Genomic DNA, 20,450 nt, shown 5'->3' with positions numbered 1-20,450 from the left:
ATGATTGCAGTGTATGCTGAGCATGAACCGGGTAGCAAGGCTCTTCAGCTCTTTCAACAAATGCAACTTCAGTGCATGGTCCCAGACCAATCCACCTTTGTCATTGCCCTCTCTGCATGTGCAAATCAGGCATTGCTAGCTGAAGGCAAGCGGAAACATGCCTGTATTTCTTACAATGGATTACAGTCAGATTTTGCGGGGAATGCACCTGTAAACATGTATGGCAAATGTGGTGGTTCGGATGATGCACTGAGGATGTTTAAGAACCTGCCTGAATGGAATTTGGTGTCATGGAATGCCATCGTTGGAGCATATGCCCAGCATGGACAATGCAAGGAAGCCATGCACCTGCTGCATCAAATGCAGCTGACTGGTGTCATCCCTGATGGGGTCACTTTCTACAGCATTCTTTCTGCATGCAGCCATTCTGGCCTGGTGGATGAGGGATGCTATAGCTTTGCTGCCATGACTCAAAAACATGGCGTCACACCAACATTGGAGCACCACTGCTGCATGATTGACCTTCTTGGCCGGGCAGGGCAACTGGATGAGAGTGAGGACTGGACTAACAATATGCCAATACAACCAACTGCTGCACTTTGGATGGCATGGCTCAGTGCCTGCAGAATACATCTTGATTTTGAGCGAGCCAGGCATGCTGTAGAGCACATCTGTGAATTATGTCCACAATTTGCTGCACCCTATGTGGTACTATCAAATATGTACACCTTTGCTGGAAGGTGGGGCGATGCAGACCGCTTGATGCTCATGATGAAGGAGAAAATGTCAAGAGATTCAGCCAGGTAGCCCCTACTTGAGGCTCAATCCTATCGACACTTTGAGGAAAGGGCATCTTCAATATCTGAATTTCTGCTGAAAGGTTGTAATCAAGGCCATACACACAAAGTTCCTGACACAAGTGGAAAGCAGCAGAAGTACAGAGGATTTGCCGTATGATCACATTTACAGGGAAGACATCATCGAGATGGGCCAGCTTTCTGAATGTGCACCTTCAGTTTACAGCAACAGCTTAAACTGGGCGTTGATCACGAGAGAAGACATCAATGAGCCATTCTGCAGCCATGAGTACATTCTCAGCCTCATGTGGAGATGTGTCAGTTTTCTTGATGTGCTCCTGGAGTTGAAAGCAGTGTTAAATTCAAAGTGTGTTCTTAGAGCGAGCTGATTCGTCTGCGGTACTGCCTTTGGATTAGTCTGTGGTACTGCCTTTGGGTCTCTGGACTAGGGTGAGTTTCAGCACTGGTTGTGTTTGAGGCTTGTCTGCTGGAGCCTGCAACATGGCCCAGGGTTTATGTCCAGACCCAGGGGGTCCACATTTGAAGAGCTTGCTGCTCAGCAAGCTCTTCAAATGTGAGTTTGGGCACTAGTTGTGTTTGAGGCTTGTCTGCTGGAGCCTGCAACATGGCCCAGGTTTTACGTCCAGACCCAGAAGGTCCACATTTGAAGAGCTTGAACTGAATGACATTATTGCCACCATACGATCTTCCTACGTGGAGCATGTAGGAGTGTCAATTGGAAGAGTTTAAATCAGCTTAAATTAAAACGACGATATACCTTTTTCAACAACTGGCTATTCTTGCAGGATGACATGGGCGGTTACCTTCCACATTGGCTTTTTGTAATGATGCTTTTGATAGGTCTTGTCCTGTAATGGATGGAATTTTAGTCCCTGTTCAAGTACAGCTGGTAGAATTGCGTTCTTTGATTATACCCACCTTCTACTAGCACCGCAGAGGGGAAGTCTTCGGACAACACCTCCGAGAAGAAACCGAAATCGACTCTAAATAGCAAAGCGCATTTTCTCCGTACCTTAAAGCTGAAAAAGGAATGTCGATGTTTTATTTGTGAGAAGCATGGCCACACAAAGGCTGATTGTCCGAAGTGCAAGAATCCTATAGTTGGCTGTTGCTCCAAGACCAAAGCTGCCTTCAAGACAAGCAACTAAAGCCAAAGGGGCTACCCAGACGATGATGACAGGTATTTCTGTGGATGTTATTGCCACCCGATTTCTTGTAAATGCACTTTTAATAACTCGTTGTTTGGAACCCATGACCTTTTTTGGGCTTACGAGAAGGTCAGGCACACTCACATTCGCGTTCTCTTTGACCCAAGCAGTTCTCACAACTTTATTAACTACAAACTAGTATAGAAGCTGGACCTACCTATGACACCTAGCGATCACACCTATGAGGTGCAGCTCCCTGCTATGAAGCACTTTTGGGATCGCAAGGTTCAGGATCTTCTACTCTAGTTTGAAGACTACATGGTCATTTTGACGTGCTATGTAATGCACCTAGACCATGTAGACTTGTTGTTGGGAATTGAGTGGTTTAAAACCCACGAGGTTCACATAGGGTGGAAGGATCCTACTCTTTCTATTTTGGACAATGGCACTCATATATGTAATCATGGTAAATGAAGGGCAATAATCCTTGTCTACTCAATCATAAACCTCATAGATAGCCACAATGCAAGCTTCAATCACTTCAACCACTTAACAATGCTTAGAAATGAACTTCAACAACAACATCCACAAAAATAGGGAGGCTAGAATGCCCCTGCTCAGTAAAAATAGTACACAATATACCCACTGGCCCCAAATGCCTTGGCGCCCCTTTCAGTATTTATTTAATGCTTTTGAATGGAAATGCTTTACACTAGGGGCTCACCCCTGTACCGTTTCTCTCTGCAAATCCTCTAACTATCTTATGGGCATCTATTCCACAGTGCATCCCTAGAATCCAATTGGCAAGGCAATCTTAGGTATCCACTTCTAACCTGAAAGGCATCCAAGTATCCAAACCACTAGCAAACCGTGCTCAAAGCAGCCTCAAGGCTTTCACATGCATCACACCGGCCCTCTAGCCTTTCCCTAGGCACACCCATTGCTTCTGAATGCTTGCTTAAGCCTACGGGGACCAGAAAGAACTCCAAACACAAGAAATACACTGTAGATAACTTCAAAATAAGAAATAATAATCAAATGAAAGACAATAACCAAATACCCGCTATCCGTGGTAGAGGGGCGAGCTCAGTCCTCATGCCTATCCCCTAGCCAGGCTCCCAATAGGGTGCAGGTGTCTTCCAACCTTCGGGAGAAGAGAGAAAGGACAGATACAAGATGGAAGGAAGGCAAGAAAAGAGCTGGAGAGCCTAGGGTCCACAGATCTGCCCCGAATGGCAAGGAGAATCCGTACAGAAAGGATGATCTGCCTCGAGATTTGTGCCTTGCTGCGATCAACTCAGGATCCACGCCTAGCAATCCGTCACCAAGCGATCTCTAGATACGTGAGCAGTCTATATCAAGGAAGGGGAGGTGCTACCCTCCTCTCAAGCACCAAGCAAGATCTCTGTTTTGCTGAACCTGTAGGAGCCTACACCGCAATGGGCTCAAGCTAAAATGCGTCCAGGTAGAGCTTCAAAATCTGAGGTAGTCCAGGTAGAGCTTCAAAATCTGAGGTAGCTCTGCTAGATCACCCTCCATCCATTTTGCATCTAGTGCTGGATAGTTCTTGAACTTCACCAGGTAGCGACCGGAAACTCTAGCTCTTACTTTTCTTTCCATATGTGCCAAAATCTATTCTGAGACCAAGATTTCGTCCAACTCTTTAACCTCGGGCTGATTCTCATGAAGGAGGTCAACAGGCACATCGCCATGGAAAGGCTTCAATAAACTCACATGAAAGGCATTGTGTATGGTCCAATTTTCAAGTAGCTTCAGCCTCTAAGACATCATTAATCCTTTCAGAAACCTGAAAAGAACCATAGTACCTCATCTTCAGCTTTGTGTACACTTTGTCCTTGCCTTTCATCTTCCTAAGTCGTACTTTCTGGAAACGCAGCAACACCCAATCGCCATCTTTCAAGAGTAGCTCGCAGCGATGTTTATCTGCTGCTTGTTTGTCCTTCTCCTGGCTTTTCTAGAGGGCTGTTTTGACCTTCTGGTAGGCAACATCCAAACTTTCCACAAACCTGTCCGCTTCAAAAATCTTCTCTTTTATATGCAGAATGGGAGGTACCTTATGTTCTCCTACCACAATCTTGAAGGGTGCTTCCCCTATATGTAAGAAATCCTAGATTTACTATATTTAGAATTGTGCTAAGGAACAGAAAAGAGACTGAGATAGCAGAGAGCAAAGGAATAATGATATTGCTTGAATGTCTGTAGGGTGGATGTGATTGTCATCCATACAATTTGGCCTCTCTTATATAGAGAGTGAAGAGTCACACATGAAAAGGTGTGTACTCCAAAGGGTATGTGCATGAAGAGGTGTGTACCCCTTGTGAAGGGTGTGACCCTTGATGAGAGGGTACATTACAATAGGAATGTCTCTTCATTAGAATGTCTCTTGTGAAGGGTTGTGCCTCATTAGGAAGTGTCCCGTCGAAAGGGCAAGTGTCCCGTCGAAAGGTCATACCCTTCCACAAGTGTCCATTCATTAAACCATCCATAAGTCTAGAAAGAGAAAGGAATACGTCACAGATCGTGACATCCCCTCCCACTCAAAAGAAGACCCTGGTGGAGATAATGAACTGATGTAGAAAATATCATGGTAGATGCTGAAAATACTGCTGTAAAAGATCAGGGTACTGCTGTAAGTCTTCATCGGACTGCCAAGTAGCGTCTGAGTCGTCCAGATCTCGCCAAAGAACAAGGAATTCCGTGATAAGTCGATGTCGAGTCTCTCGCTGTCGATGGTCCAGAATACGCTCAGGAATAAGGAGACATAATCGTCTTCGATTTCTGGGACATAATCACCTGCAGGAGGAACTGCTTCATCGCCTGGAATGTACGTCTTTAGCCAAGACTGGTGCTGAATTGGCAGGGTGAAAATGGCGAAACAAGGAGAGGGCAGCAGACTGTCAGGAAAAACAGGTATCCAGGGCTGCAAATAGCGAGGGGGGCTGTTAGCAAGAATGGCGAAGTAAGGGTTGGCAGCGCAGGCTGATGCAGAAGGGACGGTATGGCCTGTACGGATGCAGGCTGGCTGTCCGTACGGAAGTACCGTACGGTTCGTACGGTAGATGGCGCAGGCAACTGGCGTGAAAACGGCGCAGGCTGCTGGTTGGCCGTACGGCTGGATGCGCAGCAGGGTACCAATGGATGCGCAGCAGGGTACGGATGGACTGCGGGGGGGGTACGAAAAAATGGCGCAGGCTGTACGGCTGGGTACGGAAAAGAATGCGCAGGGCTGTACGAATTGTACGGAAGGGCTGCGATGGCTTGCGCAGGCTGCGAGAAAGTTCGTACGGCCGTTGTTTGGTGTTTGTATTGGCTGGAAAGGTACGCCCTTTCGTTGGGCTGCCTAAGGGTTATTTGCCCCAAATTAATTTGGGGGTTAAGTTAACCCTAGGGTAGTTAGGGTAACCTAGGGTAACCTAGGGTTAGGGGATGGGTTTAATTTTTTTTTTCCCCTTTTTTACCCCTCTAGGTTCCCTTTTGTAGGTACTTGGGCCTAGGAGGTGTGCCTATTCGAAGGGGTGTGACCCTTGGAATAGGTGCACCTGTTCATGAGGGGGTCAATCGGGAATGGGTAAAGGCTGAAGCAATCAAACCGGCTTCTGTATGTCATATTTTACCTTCTAGAAGGTGATGCATGTCCTGACATGTGTCTTGACATCCTTCATCAATGCTGTCCAAAAGAAATAATGCTCCACAGCTTCGATGGTGGCATCAATGCCTCTGTGTCCTAGATAGCGTGGGAAATGACTCTCTGTCAAAATTGTTGGCCTCAACCGGTGTGTGACACATAATCTGCCATGCATCATCAGAAAATCCTCCTTGAGAGTATAGTGCTCATGCCTCTGGCCATTGACCAACTGATCATAAATCCGTGCAAAATCAGCATCATTGGCATATTGATCCCTCATGGCATCAAGCTCATCATGATACACAACGGTAAAGGCTGAAACTTGCAACTTAACAGACATTGCATCTTGTTAGGAAATGGAGTCAAGATGAGTCAATTTGGTGTGTTCTAGTGAGTTCTAGTCTAGTGTGTCCTATGGATGCCACGTGTCACATTGGGAGTTATCCCATATGCATTGGTGTTCATATGTGTGTGTGTGTGCTCTATATAAGAGCCTTACTTGTCTATTGTCAAATCAATCAAGTACGTCCTGCATAAGTACCCCGCCTATTGCATACATCATGTTGGAACTAAAAGGGGACATTCTTCCCATCATATGCTGCTGAAAATTCTGCATTCCGGGCTGCATGCTGCCCATAAAAATGACTGGCATTACATGTCAGTCCATGGGCTGTCCCACCATTTCTTGGAACACTGAACCCCCTCCAAAATACCGTGGATGCATCATAGTATGCGTAAAGACTTTGTTGTCCTTGATTCACTAACTAAAAATTATTGGCATTACCCATTCCAGGGGCAACTGAGGAAATCACTTGTGGCTGTTCGCCTGAGGGACCATGCATGTGAGTCTTCTTATGCTGCTTCTACTTCTTTTGAGATGTCTTTTTGCTTCCAAGAGGAGCAATATTGCTAGGAGGAGTTTGCATAATCTCCACGAAAGTTTGCTGCAACTGTGATAGGGCTCCCACTGCACTTTGCATTCGCAACTGAAAAAGGGCATTGGGATCTAGCTCCTCAGCCTCATCTACCTCATCCTGTGAGTCCTCAATGGCATGCTCAGGAGGAACAAGCTGTTCCCCACTGTCCTGCTCCTCATCACCCTCACTAATACTATGCTCCTCCTCAAAGCTCTCTGATGCCCTGTCTTCCTCTTGCCCCTCCTTCTCTGAGATGGTCAACAACCTCTCACGATGTAACGTGCTTGCTGAGTTTATGGCTGAAGCAAAAATGCAATGAAGGTTTCCTTCATCCAACACTACCACGGCTCAGCTCTGTAGAAAGATGGTGACGATCTCGGCAATGGAACCACCGTAACCGGTTTCAAGAAACTAAAGGGTAGTAATCCTCGTCTACTCAATCATAAACCTCATAGATAGCCACAATGCAAGCTTCAATCATTTCAACCACTTAACAATGCTTAGAAATGAATTCAACAACAACATCAACAACAATGGGGAGGCTAGAATGCCCCTGCTCAATGAAAATAGTACACAATACACCCACTGGCCCCAAATGCCTTGGCGCCCCTTTCAGTATTTATTTAAATGGAAATGCTTTACACCAGGGGCTCACCCCCGTATTGTTCCTCTTTGCAAATCCTCTGACTATCTTTTGGACATCTATTCCACTATGCACCACTAGAATCCAACTAGCAAGACAATCTTAGGCATCCACTTTTGACCTGACCCCAACTGAAAGGCATCCAAGCTTCCAAACTGTAGGCCATCTCATGGGCTATCCATAGATGCCACTTATACCTTGGTATGTGCCTTGTAGGTCTTGTTATAGTCAGTTAGGACTATTGGCACAGTTAGTTTATGTACCATCTAGGTCAGTTAGGACACATAGTCCAGTTAGGGCAATTAGCCCTAGGGTTTTGTTATGTTGGCTCTCCCTTGAGCCTCCTCACTTGTACTTGCAGCATTTTGATCATAGCAGCTCGTGTTTTGGCTTCTTACACTCATTTCTGAGCTTTCATTGCTTCCTACAGCCAACAATGGTATCAGAGAAGGTCGGGAATCCTTTCCCTCGGCAATTGACAGCTTTCCCAAACTTTTTGGCAGCCTTTGGAGCTCTCATTCCTGCTGGTCTTGCTGGTTTTCACACTCCCACGAGTGTTTGAGGCCTCTCCAAGCTTTTCCATCGCAGGAACTTCGCTTTTGGCGTGAGGAATTTGCATTCTAGAGCCCTTACTGCGAAGGAGACGCATTTCGGAGCAGCAACTTTGATAACTTTTCTACAGCACCTCTACTTGTACGGACACTGCAGGCTGCATTTATTGCAGGTCGTTTCACACGTGTGGTCCGTACACCCCGTACAGACCTGCTGTGCCACTGTACGGACCTGCTGCATCGATTTCTGTGCCAACTGAAGACCGTACGGACTGTTTGTTCTGCACCGTACATTGTATTTATGACTGTACGAAACTGTCACAACACTGTACGGGCCTGCAGAACAGAGATTTAGGGCTGTACAGACTGCCTCGAGCTGCGGGCCAGCATTTTGGAGCTGCCTCGATCTACGTGCCGGCTGTTGAAGCCCTTTGGAGCAGTTTTCTTGCTGCGTCGAGCTGCGTGCCGGCTTTTGAAGCCATTTGGAGCGTGTTGAAGTGATCCAGAGTTCACCCCTTGAGCCCGTTCTTCCTCATTTGGCATCCCTTTGCCTCAGGCTGCGAGTTCTCCTCCATTGGATCTCTTTCTCTCCATTTCTAAGTGCTCTCCTCCTTGCAGGAGCATTTTCTTTTGCTGTAATTCTCATTTCCAGCCCTCATTTGCTCACATTCAGAGCCTTTCACTGCTGTCCTTTCGGGCTACGTCATTGAGTAAGCCGTTGTTGCATTGGTTCTTTCCAATTTCTGCTTCATTTGCATTCTGGAAAGGCCTCGTGTTGCCTTTGGGGATTTTTCTCAATAGGTACACCTTGGGACAGCAGAGTCTCTTGCAGGCATAAGCTTTGAAGCTTGGGCAGATTTTTATTATACTTGATTCTGAGAGGTTACCTTTCTCTCATTTGCTTTGCCAGTTGGTGCATTTGTCTTGTATTTCAGCACCATGTCTGGTGGCAAAGATGATTTGTTTGGGATGATTGGGACTGATGACAAGCTTGATGGCACCAATTATCCCATGTGGTCATATATGATGGGACGTGTTTTGGTTGCCAAGAATCTATGGATATTGTTTTAAGTTCTGAGGCCAAGCCTACACGCATTGTTACTTCTGGTGCTACAACTACAGTCTCTGCTTCTTCAGGTGATGGGTCTTTAGGTGATGACTCTAATGCTACTGCTAGGACACCTGCACCTCCTGCTACAAGTGCTTTGCCTCCTTCATAGGAGCAAATTCAATGGGATGGTCTTGATGCCAAAGCACGTGCTTTGATTGCTCTTTCAGTGAAACGGGTTATTATCCCTCATATCCGGTCTTGCAAGACAGCTAAGCAAGCATGGGATCCGCTTGCATCTTTGTATTAGGTGCGGAATAAGGCGAGGGTTACCTATCTCCACAAGCAGTTGAAAGATTTGAAGCTTGATGAGGGTGGTAACATGGATGCGTATCTCACTAATGTGAAGGATTTAAAAGAGCAATTGGCCAACATTGATGAGATTATGCATGATTCTCAGCTTGTTTCTAATACCCTTGATGGGTTGCCTGATTCATATCAAGGCTTTGCTACTACATTGAGGTTGGTTGCAGGGGGTGATGCCAATCATTTCTCATTTGACCAGCTAGTTGCTCTTCTTCTTCAGGAGGAGCAAAGTCGTGTGAATCGCAATGCTTCTATGGCTAGTGATCAAGCATTTGCTGCCCATCACAAACACAAAGGTAAAGGCAAGGTTTCAGCTGGAAAACCCTCTCATTCCCATGCTAATCATTCACATGGTGCCTCTTATTCAGGGGATTAAAAAAAGAAGAAGAGATCCAGGCATTCGTAAGAACCTCATTTCTATTTCAGCCATTGCTACATGTGGCTTTCAGGTTCTTTTGATGGTGTGAGGTGTGCAGTGTATGATGCTACACATGCCTTTACCGGTTTTGACTGGCACATTGTCTAGAGGTCTCTATAGACTTGATGCTATTACAGATGTTTGGATGGTGATGCTGCACTTGCCAATGCACATGCCTTTGCTCTTGATTCTACCATGGCAGATACTCATTTGTGGCATGAGAGGTTTGGACACCTCAATTTTGGAGCCCTAGTGAAGTTATATATCGAGGATATGGTTGTTGATCTTCCCAAAATGCATATGCCTACAAAACATGTTTGTGAACATGCTTGCTTGGTAAGATGCACCGTGCTGCCTTTCCCAAGGAGAGTTGGTGCTTCACGCAAGCTTTATCTAGTTCATAGTGATGTTCGTGGACCCATGAGGGTTGCAACTCTTGGGGGTTTCTACTATTTTGTTACTTTTATTGATGACTTCACTAGGTACACTTGGATTTTCACATTGAAATCCAAATCTGAAGTTTCTTCATGCTTCAAGCACTTTATTGCCTTGGCTGAGAATGAGAGTGGGCTGCACATAGCTCACCTTAATACAGACAGGGGGGGTGAATACATGTCGAAGGAATTTGCTGTTTTTTTGGCTTCCCGTGGCATCAATCATCGATCTACGGTGCCTTATACTTCTCAACAGAATCCCGTGTGTGAGCAGAAGAATAGATCAGTGGTGGAAATGGCCAGATGCATATTGAAAGGCAAACATTTGCCTAATAAGCTGTGGTTGGATGCGGTCATGTGTGCAAATTACATCTTGAATAGATCCTTTGTACCTCACGAACCTGAAACTATTCTTGGATTTCGTAAACGTCAAGTTAGAAATAGGACGATCACTTAATACAAGATTAAGTGGAAGAATCATGTCGAGGAGGATTCCACATGGGAGACATTAACAAACCTTCAGAGAGAGTTTCCATACTTTCTTATGAACTTAGGAGTGAGTTCTTAGAGAATAGGGAGTATGTCATGTGCACGGATAGTATTTGACGTGTGCTAGCCTGGAGAGGCTAGGGGCTAGGCAGGCGATTCTCAAGTTGAGTTGCAAGGGCAATGGGACAAGTTAGGGGTCCTGCTATTTTTAGCAGCATTGGGCTCGAGCCTATCTAATGAGCCCAAGGGTTCAGTTTCAGCCACGCAAGTCAGAGCAAGCTTGGCTCTTCCTTGCTGATCTGGTTCCTGGATCGTGTTGCGGATGCGCATCTGCTTTCTAGCGTAGCTCGAGGCCCAGCAGTGGATCCAGGGCCCCAATGGGCGCCACCTGGTGGTACGGGACGCCAGGCTGGTTGGGATCTAGTTGGGAGATGTGCCAGTGTGCCAGCAACTTAGCCTGCGTCTCGGAGGGGACATCCAAGTCTTGGATGTCATGGTTGGCTGGTGAGCATGCCTGCGATTTCCATCATTGTTCTATGGTCATTTTTATGTGTTTGTTTGCAGGTCCGGATTCTCAATTGCTCCCAAAGATGGATCTGTGTACCAACTAGTGTGTGACAGCGGGTCTGGACCTAGCAGAGCAAGAGCCACTGCTTGAAAAGCCAGGAGAAGACTATGACGACGCCAAATTGTTCCACAGGGCTACGATACGAGAGCTACTGGAGCGTCTTCATCGACCGATTGGGATCGGGCCAATGTGGGTCAGTGAGAGGGGCTGTTGGAATAGGACTGGTCACCTCCCCACTTGTGAGCCCTTATATGAGGAGTGCATCAGGGGGGTGGACCATAGAGTAGTAATAGGCTTAGGGCTGCCACATGGGCAGCACATGAGCTGTCATGTGGGCAGCAGAGAGAAAGGAAAGGTACCTGGCAGAGGAGGCCCACCATGAAGGGCAGATCTGGCAAAGGAACATCCAGATGCTGTCCTGGATGACCCTAGGGGCTTGGGAATGAGCAGGATTGTGGACAGACCTTCCTGGGCCAGTGGCAGCCAGCCACAAGGCCAGGCAGGGGCAGCCAAAGGTCTGCAAATGAGCCCTAGAAGGGGGATTTGTAGGCAGCAGCATGGAGTCGGCCGGTGGGCCTGTTTGGGTCAGCCAGAAGCAGGCTGTTGGGTTGGCTATTTTGGCTGGGCCTTGAGCCCTATAAAAGGCGGCCATTTGGGCCTCATAACACATCACTTGGAGCCAATCCCAGAGCCGTAAGGAGCAGCAGGACGACCACGAGGTGAAGGTGACCTACAGAGGGCTGCACACTTAGCTCAAGGAGCTGCCCACCTAGGCTTGGTTCCCGAACAGCAAGGTGGAAGAGATCCTTTGGACGGAGAGTCTACATAAGCTCAGTGGAGCACGCAGGCTCAGAGATGTAGAGATGCCAGGCATATAGTAGGAGAACCTTTTTGGTAGTGTATCTTGTCCAGTTTGTGGACGGACAGAAATATATAAGAGTTACTTCTATATTGTCTTTGACCACAGTCTATTTGCTAGTCTGAACACACCTGAATGGTTGTGAAGTACACACAGGGTTATGTAGCTTGATTCCATAGTGAAACGTGTAATTCCTGGGCTAATCTATCAGACTTCCGCTGCTGCGGGATACCCTCCGGTGAGATTTCAATTTTCTAACAGGTCTGCCCCCCCTTTCAGATCTGGCTGATTTGGCCAAATCTCACAGACTAAGCAGTCTCTAAGCCTGTCAACCAGGTCTGTGGGTTTTAGATCCACAGACTGCCAAAAGATGGCTGCTTGGTGCTGGGCTATTTATGCTCCAAAACCCCCATTTGCTTGGGCCCTTGGCTAGGGTCCCATCTGTACGGCCTTGGCTTCTATATGGCTACTGTTGCTGGCCTTTCTCCATGGCCCACATGGGCAGATCTTCTTCCTCAGATCCCCACACCATGTCAGCAGATCTGCAAGCCTCTCTATGTACATGCTTTGCTACCCATGTGGACACTCCTGATGCTGTGCCTTGCTGTCATACAGACAGCCCTGCAATCTCCAGTTTCTACTGCCCATATGTCAGCCTTTGTGCTCCACCAATCCTATGCAGGCTTCATGTCCCTGTGTGTAGGACAGTGAACTATCTACTCCAACACTATTGAGTAGCTAGCCTTGGGCTCCATCTACTAAGCTCACAAGCTGGAAGCCAGACATTGACCATGACCATTGTGCTGCAATAATTACAGGCCAATGAAATTTTGTAACAATTGAAGCTTTGTAAATGTGACAATGAGTGCACACATTATCTTCATTATGGATCTCAGGTTATGGGATGTGGACTTCCTGATCATGGTGCTGTGACACCAGAAACATGGGAGGATGCCTGCAAGATAAAGAGTCAAGCCATTTCAATGCTGACTGTGAAAATATAACCACTCACACAGGAAGAGAACCCCTTGCTTTCTGCACTGTACCCAACAAATATGCATTTAATTGCCTTATCTGACAACTTATGCCGAAATTCAACTGGCACATGAGCATATGCAAGGCATCCAAAGACTCGGAAATGATCCACTGAAGGCTTTCTCCCATTCGAGACCTCATAGGGAGTTTTTGTTTTCAAAGCCTTAGTGGGAGCCCGATTTAAAATGTAGTTGGCACACATCAGACCTTCAAGCCAGAATTTGTGAGGCATGTGTTTGCTTTTCAGCATACATCTGTCCATCTCCATAAGAGTTCTATTTTTCCTCTCAGCTTTGCCATTTTGCTGAGGGGTCAGCCTCATTGTGAGCTGATGCACAATACCCTTGCCTTTCAGAAAAGCATCAAAATCTGCAGACAAGTATTCCCCACCTCTATCTGTGCGCAATGTCTGTATCTTGAGTCCAGTTTCATTTTCAACCATGGCTGAAAAGTGTTTAGACACCATGAACACTTCTGATTTGCGCTTCAGCCCAAAGACCTAAGTGAAATTGGAGTAGTCATCAATAAAAGTAACAAAGTAGAGATGACCATCCAATGATGGAGTCCTCATGGGACCACAGACATCAGTGTGTATAAGCTGTAATTTGCGGACAGCTTGAACTGAACCATCCTTTTTGAAGGGGAATCTATGCATCTTGCCTAAAATGCACCCTTCACAGGCATGTGGAGGAGGTATCTCAAGAGGTGGCAATGCATCAACCATAGAGTGCTTCTGAAGCGTCATTAAGCTATTGTAATGCATGTGGCCATATCGGGCATGCCATAATTCTGCATTCTGCATGGCAGCAGTAGGAGTAGAAACTGCAAGAGCATGGGCTGCTCTTTTCTCAAAAAGATCAAGCTGAAACAGCCCACGCAGCAGAGTACCAGATAATCTTAAGGCATAATCATTTTCCCTGTCTCGGACAGCACATTTGTCATCCTCAAAGATGACCTGAAATCCAGCCCTGTTAAGAGTGGACACTGAAAGAAGATTCTTGGTGATACCAGGCACATATAAGACATCTGAAAGTCTGAAAACTGAGCCATCAATGGTAGTAAGCTCAACTTCTCCTGTGCCACGTACTGAATATACTCCTCATATGGGGGCTCACAAGTGGAGAAGAATGAGGGTTGCTTCTTAACTAAATGATAAATTTCCCCTGCATGAGGTGACCAGTTCTGTCCAGAAACTCAGCCTAGGTGGACAGGTTCTTGAGCTGAGTGTGCATCCCTTTGTAGGTCACCCTCACCTCCTGTGTATAGGCCCAAGGGTGGTCCTCCTGCTGCTCCTTCCTGCATTTGGATTGCTGCTCCAAGTGATGTGTTATGAGGCCCAAATGGCCTCCTTTTATAGGGCTCAAGGCCCAGCCAAAATAGGTGACCCAACAGCCTGCTTCTGGCCGACCCAAACAGGCCAACCAGCCGACTCCATGCTGCTTATAAATCTCCCTTCTAGGGCTCATTTGCAGACCTTTGGCTGCCCACAATCCTGCTCATTTCCAAGCCCCTAGGGTCCTCCAAAGCTTGCTGACCTGTGCATTTCTGAGATCTCCATGTGTGGACAGCATCTGGATGTTCCTTTGCCAGATCTGCCCTCCATGGTGGGTCTCCTCTTCCAGGTACCTGTCCTTTCTTTCTGCTGCCCACATAAGAGCTCGTGTGCTGCCCATGTGGCAGTCCCATGCCTATTACTACTGTGTGGTCCACCCACCGGATGCCCTTCTGATATGGGGACTCACAAGTGGGGAGGTGACCTGTCCTATTCCAACAAGACCAACCCCTCCCCTATATATAGCCTTGGTGTGAACACTTAGTGACGGCACTTGGAGAGCACCTGCTGAAGGCCATTGAAGGTCATAGAGAGCATTCAGCCAGTGGGAGTGCAAAAGGTAGAGTCGAACAGTAGATCTAGATCTCAGCCCTTATATGGCCTTCTCCCCTTTATAGTTTTTAGCTAAAAAAGGGAAAATTCAGCAAAGGATAAAAAATAGAGAAAGAGGTGAAACCAAACAGCATGGCGAAAGGGGACAAAATTTACAAGAAGGAAGAGAGACTCAAGAAAGAAAGAAGCAACAAAAGCAACTCAAAATTGAGGACATGAATAAGCAGAAAGAAAGAAAAGAAAGAAAGAAATTTTATTAGAGTCTTTGGAAGACTGATAGGTCTATGAGATTGCAATAGTGGACGCGCTGGGCTCTGGTGTATCTCCTTGTAAAAGACTATGTCTCGTCTTGTATAAGACTCCGAGAAGTTCCCTGGGTCTGAGCATAAGGTACCATTAAGGTTCCAAATGGTGCAGTCTAGGGTCTCGGAAACCTGAGTCTCATAGCCCCCGTCCCCCTAGGAGGTATGGGTGGGAGCTCGACAGGTGCCGCTCAACAACCTACCATCTTGTACCACGGCCCATTTTTCCTCCTTCCGGGCATCATCCCGTTGCTGCAGAAGAACTCATCGCTCCTCAATCTGTAGCAAATCCTCGTCCATGGACAGGGTGGGATGCTCTCGTAGAGAGGCTCGGTGTCGGAGTGTCGCTAGTCGAGCATGTGAATCTCTGAAGCGAATGACTAGGGGCTGCTCTTGGTTGGGATCTCTCCCAACACACCATGCTCCCTCTATGCCATGGTTGGGGACTCCCATGGTGGTGGTCACAAAGGTTATCGCCTCCTCCATGGGCGTTGTAGTGGTGCTGGTGCTGTCTCGCGTGATCCCTTGTACCCGGATGTTGAGGGCCTTCGAAGCCCTCTGTTGCTGCTCCTGTATGCCTTTGCGGGCTCCCGTTTCGCCATGTCCACCCATCTAGTCGTCTCTGCTATAGCCGACTGTATCGTGGCTATCTGTGCCTCCATCTCTGACTGGGGTCCCTCCAGGCGCTGCTTGGAGGGTCCTGAGCTCCTTTCGAAGCTGTGATGTCGTGTTTGAGTCCCTGGATAAGGGTGCCCTGCTCCTGTATAATGCGGGCCTGCTCTTGGGCGTGTCGGGCCTGCTCTGCCTGACGAGCCCGGATGCTGTGTATCTCAGCCAATAGGGAGTCCCAAGCATCTGGCGGGGGCCTAAGATGTCTTGGTCCAGGTGGGAATTGGATCTCGAGAGGGGTTGGAATGAAGGTGGGCTGCTGAGGTTGTACTGAGGGTGGGGGTAGCATGATTTGGGCAGGGGAGTGATATGTAGGAGTAGTGAGGCCGGACGAGGTGATGAAGGGTGGCTGACTGAGAGGTGGAGGTGATACGAGGGGAAAGTAGTGTGGAGCCGTGGCTGGTGGGGCCAGTGGTGAGGCTACTAGAGAGGAGACCTGTGATGATGATGCAGGAGAGGGGGAGGAGAGAGGTGGCGTAGATGATGAGGCGGATGATGGTGGTGAAATAGTGGTGGTAACCATAGAGGTCAAGGATGTGGTGAGTGGCATGGGCTTTGGGGCCCCTTTCTTCTGGGCCGCGGTGCTGTCCACTGTCAAACCGCTCCTGTTGTTGCGTTTGTTGCAGTCCTCCAGACTGAGTTGCTTTTGTGTTTTCGCCTTGTCACCATTCCCCTTCCCCATCTCCACACGTATGCAGATTTGGAATCGAAGGGTCTCCCGCCTAGTCTCCTGTCCTCATCCCCTTGTTCCCTTTATTATAGGGGAAACAACAGTGGGCAAAGAAGGGAGTGCAAGAGGTCGAAGCTGCTTCTCTTTAAAAAAAAAATAAAAAAAAATAAATTTTATAAGTCGGAGCTGAGAGCGCGGGTTTTTTTTTTTTTTTTTGGGCTATAGATTGATAGCACAATGGTACAAAAGATAGCTTCCACATTAGCATAATTGACACACACTGTACCATTATTGGAGGGGGCAGTACCACCACTGTCATTAGGGACAGCGATACCATCATTGATGTCGGGGCTAGGGACAGCTTTGGCTGCCGTTCCAGCCCGACCAACACCGCACCACTCTACACTTCCCCACAGTATGCCTCCTTCATGTCACCTCTAACCCTCAGCTAGTCACCTTTTCCCTCTTCACCCAGACTCACCTCATGCACTTTCTAGGGGTCTCCTCACTATCTTCAGTCTCATACCATTCATACCAGTATGCCCACACCTCCCATCACTCAGCCCCCCTTCATGCCATATCTATATCTGTCACGCCAGGCACACACGATCCCACCCAAGGCATGGGAGTCATGGACGTTCATCGCCTTTGTGCACGAAAGGGAAATGCTCGCTTCACACAGGAGCAACAGAGACAGATAGAGACCCTATGATAGGGTGCTCTCATAGCCTAGATAGTGGTAGATGATCTTTGAAAGGAGATGGATGACCTTTGACACCGTATAGAGGGAGCCCCATGGAGCAGCCTTACTGTGGCGGAGAGGATTGCCATGATGAAGACAATCATCGAGGAGACCTCCAAGTGGGTGGATGTTGTGAACTAGCAAAGAGCTAGCAAGGCTCTCAACATCAGGGTCTGCGGGGTCACATTTACCAGATTATCTATTTCGGACGCTACCACTTTTGTTGCTGCCATCATGGGGGTACTTGAGCATGGTATTGAGAGTGCATGGCGTATTGGATGAGATCCTACTAGAGATCAGCCTCTTGTGATACGCTTCAAAGATAGTCAGGCGCGACTAGGGGAACTGCATAGACGCTCATCCCTATGAGACCACCCAGATATTTACATGGACGACGAGCTCACTCTATAGGTACAAGAGAAGCGATCCCTCTCACTACAATGGGATGGCGCATGTAAGGAGGGGAATTGGGGTGTAGTACGTGATGGTTGACTTTGGACTAGACCTAGGCGGGGCCTATTGCCACACGTGCATAGGAATGCACGGTCTATTAGACCCACAGGATTGAGACCTTGGCTTGTACCATATGGAATTGCAATGGTACCTCATGAAGGATCCCGTAGGATAGAATAGATGCATCTTGCAAGAGGTGTGAGAACACAATGAAAATCTCTCTTTTGATTGTGAGAGAGAAGCCTCTCTCTTATAGAAAGGGAGAGAAGGTAATACCTTTCCTACATAGTGGCAATCAGTCCCTACATCAGTGGGAATCAATCCCTACATCAGTGGGATTCCCTTTGTCTTACATCATCACTTAGGTCACACACTAGACACATCATAGCACTTGATGTGCCTTTACAACACACACACAAACACACATGTGACTCCCCTAGATGCACATATGCACCATAGAGCAGCCCTTGATTATACTTACCCCAACAAACCCTCCCTCAAGGGTTTGCCTCTTGCAGTGTCAAGGATACATCTAGTCTCATAGTTTCTCATGCCATCTCATGGTGGTCAAGGATAAATCTATGGCTAGGTTCTCATGCTAGCAAGGGGTTCCCAAGAGTGTGAGGTTTACAGAAATGGGATAGTCAAAACACATATCACATGGCCTACATCATATGGTGACCAGAGGTGATTTACAAAACATATTCTGTTTGGAGTACTACTCCAGGCAGAGAACCTCAAAATTTGACCAAGTGATGATAAACAAAAAAGACAAAGTGCCTAAAAAGCATAGTCTTCATATTCTTCATTTGCTGATGGAGTTCTTCCTTCAGCCAGAGTTGCTTTGTTGAAGTAGTCCTTCTTCATAAGAAATGCTTGATTCTCTTTGTTGTTCTTCATGGAATAATACATTCCCTTTTCTAATTGTAGGCAAAGGAACAAGATATATTTGAAGCACTTCCCTTCATCAGTGTGGTGAATGTATGAGCCACTTAATCCCAAAGCTATGATAGCAAGAGCCTTCTTGTCTTTGATCAACCAATTAGCTTCTTCTTTTGTAGACTTCTTTCCATTCACAACATTCCATATCTTCATAAGCATAAACTTGGCTTTTGTTTGCCAAGTATGGAAACTAGTTCCATCCAACTTCTCTTGTTGCTTGAGTTTAGTCATGTTTATAGTTCAAGTATTCATAAAAGAGAATGACATAGTCATCATTCTAAATGCAAAGTATAAGGACACTTATGAGCTCCATGACTGAGTTCTACTACTCAAGTACAATCAAAGCAATGAAAGTCTGCAGTAAATAATGAAAGCCCCAAACTTAAAGTGCTTACTCAACACCTTTTGACCAAAATATGCAGAATTCTATCAATAGAGAACAGAGTAGATTGGAGGGTGCAATTCTCACAGCTCATAGCTCTATTCAAGGGGTTTTCTATGCAGGAAGAAGGGCCTTATACCAGAGAAGGGCCACCAACAAGGAGAGGCGCAATGTTGCGTCAGGTCGCCATAGCCAGTAGCTTGAAAGTCGACTGGTTTTTTTTCATTTTCTCCTCCATATGTTGTCCAAATGAGCTCAGATTTCAGCAGCAGCTTGCCCTTAGTGTCGTCTAGCACGGGCTGAGAGGAATTTGCAGATAGATACGTACACAGGCGGAATTGCACGAATGTTCGTCGATCAGTGTGAGTGTTGGCATTTCACGTACAGTCGACATTTCACAGAAAGCTTGCAGCTGGAAGTTTGCCCATACAAGAGGAGTTTGCAGCTCAGAGGGTTTGGGCAATGGTCGTTTGTAGGCAGAGAATAGAGCTCTCAAAGATTTGGGGAAGAAGGAGGAAAATGGAGAAGATGAAGAAATTTGAAGTTTATGCTTGAGATAGCATCTAATGCTAGGCTAGGCTAGATCTAGAACCTAAAGCTCTGATACCAATTGAAGGATCTCGTAGGATAGAATAGATGCATCTTGCAAGAGGTGTGAGAACACAATGAAAATCTCTCTTTTGATTGTGAGAGAGAAGACTCTCTCTTATAGAAAGGGGGAGAAGGTAATACCTTCCCTACATAGTGGCAATCAGTCCCTACATCAGTGGAAATCAATCCCTACATCAGTGGGATTCCCTTTGTCTTACATCATCACTTAGGTCACACACTAGACACATCATAGCACTTGATGTGCCTTTACAACACACACACAAACACACATGTGACTCCCCTAGATGCACATATGCACCATAGAGCAAGCCCTTGATCATACTTACCCCAACACCTTATGGTTTTCTCGTAATCATACACATGGGCTTCTGCCTATCGGACGAGATCAGGGAGGATGGAGGAGTACGTGGATCCGATGGAGTAGTAGTTATGTACAGATCATCTGTCATAGGGATGATCACTGTGGAGAGATGCAACCCAGTTGCCAAATTCGTCTAGATGGGATCAAGGGCACCTCCTCTCTAGATATTTTTATTGCAGTTTCCTCTAGAGACATCACATTTTGCCAAGGAGCTTCGAGGGGATAGACAGACACCTCCATACATTGCCTTATACTAGGATATCATGGATTTTTCGAGTGCCTTATACTAGGATATCATGGATTTTTCGAGTCGCGAGGAGGTCCTTCTTGGAGAGTTCAACGCCAGGACTGCCGGTTGCTAGGTATAGATAATTGATTTTCAGCATGACTTGATTATGTTGCCTGACATCGATATACATGAGGTAGGTTTCTCATGAGTATCCACGGATCGTTATTGAGATGGGGAGGATGCATGATCTGATCATATACAAT

The 20,450-nt window shown here is 46.8% G+C and overlaps 1 protein-coding gene and 1 pseudogene across 1 annotated transcript in view; both read left to right on the top strand.

Moving 5' to 3' along the window:
- LOC147893568 (pentatricopeptide repeat-containing protein At1g06140, mitochondrial pseudogene) lies at nt 1–807 on the top strand (annotated as a pseudogene).
- The window catches only part of LOC147893567 (choline transporter protein 1-like), a 134,222-nt gene that overhangs the window by 2,463 nt on the left and 111,309 nt on the right, over nt 1–20,450 (top strand). The gene's annotated exons all lie outside the window — the stretch shown is intronic.

The sequence above is a fragment of the Dipteris shenzhenensis genome, chromosome 15 (assembly GCF_047967505.1).
Source record: "Dipteris shenzhenensis isolate YYH24624 ecotype China chromosome 15, Dip_SZ_1.0, whole genome shotgun sequence".
Lineage (NCBI taxonomy): Eukaryota > Viridiplantae > Streptophyta > Polypodiopsida > Gleicheniales > Dipteridaceae > Dipteris > Dipteris shenzhenensis.
The sequence above is the reverse complement of the archived record's forward strand: the minus strand, read 5'-3'. Positions and strand labels throughout refer to the sequence as shown.